This window comes from Equus quagga, chromosome 17, assembly GCF_021613505.1.
Source record: "Equus quagga isolate Etosha38 chromosome 17, UCLA_HA_Equagga_1.0, whole genome shotgun sequence".
NCBI lineage: Eukaryota > Metazoa > Chordata > Mammalia > Perissodactyla > Equidae > Equus > Equus quagga.
Genome location: NC_060283.1, coordinates 12,006,039 through 12,012,055, shown reverse-complemented (window position 1 = coordinate 12,012,055; position 6,017 = coordinate 12,006,039).

Here is a 6,017-nt window from a genome sequence, read left to right as displayed (position 1 = left end):
CTCCCTCTGTATTGAATAAGGCTGTGAGTCTGCCCAGAGCAGATACTATATTAAAATAATGCTTTCAAATGACTCTTACGTTCTTTCCATAGTTCTGTGGTAATACACATCAGGTCTTGGTCACTCAGGCCTGGTGCTCTGTCTTTCTAAAAACCCTGACTTTAAGTTCATATAACCGCTCTACCTTCATACCATAGAAATCCATGGATTACCTCCAGGATGTAAATTTTCTAAGGTCAAAAATTTGTGTTTATCCTCCCGGACTTAACTTTCCCATACTCATATATCAAGGAGACCAAAACAGCAGAGAAAATTGGATAGAGATGAGGGACATTTCTTCCAGATTGTGGAAGACTCTGAATCCTAGTGTTGTCACATCATCTGTGACATACATTGGGCCATTGACACTACAGTGACTTTTTTTTAATTGTTGTTCCTGTTACAAACATGGAGAAACCTAGAAAACTCCCCTCTGTTCTTCTACTGGCTCCAATCTCCTTGTGGATCAGCACCGACAACAACGTTTGCTCCCTTATTTTTATGCCACCATCCCCTCATTTGTCACAATTGCTAAGGAGGAAGCATGAGAAGGATGGTCTGAAGGGGCTGCATCTCCTTCCTTGTCAAACTTAAGAAATAAAATAGAAGCCCAAAAGGAGACCTGAACTTGGATGTTTTTAAAAATGCTAATTACGGTAATGTAGAGATGGTGACTTGGGCAGGGAAAAGAGCTGTACCAGTAATCAAGAAGTCTCGGTTCTATTCCTAGCTCTTTTACTGACTAGCATGACTCCGGATACGTTCTTTTCTCTGTTTTTCATTTACCTCATCCAAGGAAAGAATACATTGTTCACAATTGCCTTCAAGCTTCTTTCTGATCCCAAGAATGCTAGGAATCTACAAAATCTCTTTCATTAGCAGACTTCCTATGAGCAGCCTCAGTTTATGCCTTGCATTCTCACGAATGGTACCAAAGATAGTAGGAGAACTAGGTAAGGCCACAGTCTATCTCAGGGCCTGCATAAGACTGGGGACCCCATCTTTGCCCTACGACATCTCCAACAACTTCTGCAAATGGCAGACTTTTTTCTTCAATGTTGAATATAAAACTAAGAAGTCATGGGCCAGCCTGCTGGCGTAGCAGTTAAGGTTGCGTGCTCCACTTCAGCTGCCTGGGGTTTGATGGTTTGGATCCCCTGTGTGGATCTATGCACTGCTCATCAAGCCATGCTGTGGTAGGATTCCCATGTATAAAATAGAGGAGGATGGGCACAGATGGGCCACTCTCCCTGAGCAAAAAGAAGAGGATTGATGGGAGATGTTAGCTCAGGGCCAATTTTCCTCAAAAAAGAAAAGTAACAAAATAACATGTCAGAGACAGAGAATAAAGACCATGGAAGGAGGGCGTGAAGAGTACACAAAATAATTAGCCAAAAGTGTAAAACATTGATTTCAGTTTCCTGATAGCCTGGGGATTTAGAGAACAAAAGCAACTAAAACAATCTCATTCAGCAAAAGCCATCAGGTGCCTGTCCTTACCATCATCCTCTACAGCAAGATTGTTCCCCAAACATCTCAAACGTACACTTAAAGGTACACTCGACCCACCCCAACATGGAATACCAGCTTGTGCCATGGGAGGTGACCTCATCCTCTCTCATTCCATTTTCAGGGACCTTAGAACCAGTGGATGAGGAAACCATCAGCCCAAAAGCCTAGGAAGGCATGTCCTTGGACTTACCTTTCTTCAAGCCAGCAACGTCTGTGTGTGTCTGTCTTTTGAGTGCTGGAGATTCTGGGCAAATACCTTCATTCTAGATACAATCACTTGCCCCAACTCCAAATCTCACTAGTTCAGATCAGAATTCCTCTCCTAGCAGTGTTTCTAAATCTCAAAAGCAGTACTAAGTATTTCTGACATGCACAGCTAGTTCCTTTTTTATGTCAGAAGCACTAACTTTGTGTCCCTCACCTGGGTGTGGATAGCTATTGTGAAATTTACTGAACAAGCAGTGATGGCCTCACAGAGTCTTTTACAGGAAAATAATGGTGGTTATTACCACTGTCAGTGGTATATCAGTGTATAGAGTGCATATCAGTGGAGATCAGTGGTTGAGGATTTACTGCACATCAGACTCTGCTTAAGGTCTTTATATACATAAACTATTTTAAAGGCATTTAAGATCATTTGAAAAGCCCTTTTTCACAATTTCACACATTTTCACTTGTTCCTCTTGCCTCCCTAGAGAACTGTGTGTTGCCATTCTATGCACAATTTAAATGTATTGTTTACATGAAATTCCCCCATTAGAGAGGAATGTCTGTAAAATGGCAAGAAGTTGGTTACATAGCAATAATTAATATGGCACTTTCCATATGAAAGAGGAATCTGGTATCATAGAAAGAGCAGAGCCTGTGACTAAGACATACTCAATACCAATCATTTTTTTGCATGACTTTGTTATTTCTCTGAACCTAGGATTCCTCATTTGTAATATAAAATAAATACTTATGTTATATGGAGGAGGAAAGCAAAGTCATTTTCAGTTCTCTTTCATTCAATGTTTTCTTAGAAAAATTTACTATGAACCAAGCAGTGTGCTATGCTGCAGATAAAACTGTAAAAAGTGATAGAGAGCCTGCCTTCAATGAGCTAATAGATTATGAAGCATACAGACAAGTAAACATACCATCATAATCCAGGATAGTCAGTTTTCTGCAAGGTAATGAAGAGTATTCTAAGAGAGCTCATAGGAGGATCAATTAATCCAATCTTGGTGATGCAAAGGAAACTTTCTGGAGCAGGGGACGTCTAACTGGAGACTTGTTGAATGTGTAAGAGACAGACAAATGAAAGGAGAGTTATTGAAAGGAGAATAAAAAGTTTCCAGAAAGAGTCAACAGAATGGGCGAAGTTAAAACTCAGATCCACTTCCTCGAAGACAAAAAGGTAAATGTTTTTATCTGGGATTTTAGGCAGAGGAGGGGCTGCATTTGGTCTTGGGGGCTGAGGTTTTGAGAATCTTCTGCATGGGCGCGACTGTCTTTCATATTTCTTTATGGATCACATGCAAGTTCGGGGGGTGCTATGTGTTTCATGTGATGAATTTTTAGTCAGTGATGTCAAAAGTTTACAATCTGACATTTTAGCTTCTCAATGCTCCTGTGCGATGTGCGATGCTTAGTCAGATGTGGGGTGCTGTCAGCATGAGCAGCCCTCCTGCTGTTCTGAAAAGCAAGGTCTGAAACTTTGGTAATTTTGTTTCCCATTTTAACCTGTGTGTACAAGGCAGGACTGCACCCTAATCCAGGGAAATTGTCACTCTTTCATCCTCAGTTTCATTATGCTTTAATAATAAATCTAAACTAGCTAAGAGTAATAACAAGTCTAAACGCTCCTTTTGAAGACTTTAAAAAGTCTCAAAAGAATCAACCTGGATGTCATATTTAAATACCTGCCAGAAATAAAGTGCAATATACTTCGAAGAAAGACAATTTGAGTACTCAACTGATAAAAATGGCAATATCCAGCATGCAATCAAAAATTATTATACACGCCAAGCACCAGAAAAATGGCAATAACCAGAAGAAAAATCAATCAATACAAACAGACCAATAAATTACTGAGAAATTTCAAAGGACATGATCTGAAATGCAGGCCATCTGCTTTAAAAGTTAGAATCATCACACCTTACTCAAATAGCCTGGATGTTCACATAAATTGTTACATCTAAAAACGCACTACTCTTAGATTGCTTATGTAAATATGAAGACAAAAAGGTTCATGGATGCAAAAATTTTCACCCAAAGATGACATGCGCTGGCCATTTAAAATAAATCCAAAGTAACAGCTCAGCAAATATGAGTGCAGGGTATTTTACAAAATCCAAGAGATAACAAAGGATCAGGTGATGTAGGGTGTAGTAGGGTTTAGTATCAGCTTTGGCTTTTATTCTGAATTAGAGAATGAGCCACTGGAGGATTTTTTCCAGTCATTGAACTACCTGAATAGTTCTATTTTAATTTCTTTATATATTTAAAACTCCAGGGGTTGGCCCAACTCCAGGTACACCTTGACTCAGAGATTCAACTGACATTGTTAGGAACACATCTTTCCTTTGGAACCTCTCAGTTCTGCTCTCCTCTGTAAGCATTTGTCTCTGATAGAATTCAAATAGTAGCATGAAGTCTGCTTATAGCAGCAGATTTACGTTTGCACAAGCCCAACTGCAAAGAGAAAAGAGGCAGACTTTCTTTCCTGGTCAGTGAAGCAGAAATGCTGGGATTAGCTTTGACTGGAAATGTCAGTCATTCATATAATTTTCTTAATTCACAAGGCTAAGTGATATAAAAACCAGTCACTCTAGGTGGGTTAATGTAATTTTGTCATTGCCCAGATCTAGGAGAAGTTGGGGGTAGAGTCAACATAAATTGGGAGTATGGGAGTGGTGGTTTCTTAGAGAAAATTCAGGCCACGACTATCAGAAAAAATGGCAATAAATGCTATGTACCAAAAGCTGTAAAATACAAATGAAGTATTGGAGAAAAAATAATAAGTAAGGAAGGGAAAATGGGCAAATTACCTGATTACACATTTCTTCAAAGAAGATGAAAAATGGCCAACAGATATATGAAGAGGCACTCAACATCACTAATCATCAGAGATACGCAGATCAAAACCACAATGGAGGGGCCAGCTTGGTGGTCAAGCCGTTAAGTTCACTTGCTCCCCTTGGGTGGCCTGGGGTTTTACTGGTTCAGATCCCGGGCACAGACATGGCACTGCTGGTCAGGCTACATTGAGGTGGCATCCCACATACCACAACAAGAAGGACCCACAGCTAGAAAAATATACAACTGCATACTGGTGCGATTTGGTGAGAAAAAGCAGGGGAAAAAAAGAAGATTGGCAACCGTTGTTAGGTCAGGTGCCAATCTTTAAAAAAAACACACACAATAAAATATCACCTCATACCTGCTGGAGTGGCTGTTGTCAAAAAGACAAGAGAGGGGGCCAGCCCTGTGGCACGGTGGTTAAGTCTGCAAACTCTGCTTCGGCCGCCCAGGTTTGTGGGTTGGGATCCCAGACATGGACCTAGACCACTCATCAGCCTTGCTGTGATGGTGACACACATACAAAGTAGAGGAATATTGGCACAGATGTTAGCTCAGGGCTAGACTTCCCCAAGCAAGCAACAAAAAAGAAAGAGAGCGAGAAAGATTGGCTACAGTTGTCAGCACAGGGAAAATCTCTCCTCAGGACAAAAAACAAAGACAAGAGATACTAAGTTTTGATGAGGTTGTGAAGAAGAGGGAACATTTGTACACTATTGTTGGGAATGTAAATTGGTACAGCCGTTAGAGAAAAGTGTATGTTCATTCTCAAATAATTAAAAATAGAGCTACCATATGATCCAGCAATCTCAATTCTTGGTACATATTCAAAGGAAATGGAATCACTATCTAGAAGAGATATCAGCATTCCCATGTTCAGTGTAGTCTTATTCACAATAGCCAAGATATGGAATCAACCCAAGGGTCTGTCAACTGATGAATGCATAAAGAAAATTTTTATGTATATAACTTACATACATATGTATACATGCACACACACGTATGTATAGACATAAATATTTTCAACCTTAAAAGGAAAGGAAATCCTGCCATTCACAACAACGTGGTTGAACCTGGAGGATAGTACGCTAAGTGAAATAAACCAGACACAGAAAGACAAATACTCTACGATCTCATTTAAATGTGGAATCTAAAGAAGTCATACTCATAAAAGCAGAGAGTAGAATGGTAGTTCCCAGGGGCTGGGGGGTGAGGGAAATGGAGAGATGTTGGTCAGTTCAGTCAGAAGAATAAGTTCTAGAGATCTAATGTACAGCGTGTTGGCTATAGTTAATAATACTGTTTTTTATACTTGAAATTTGCTAAGAGAGTTTATCTTAAGTGTTTTCATCAAAACAATAAAAGCTAATTATGTGAGGTGATGGATATGTGGTAATCATTTC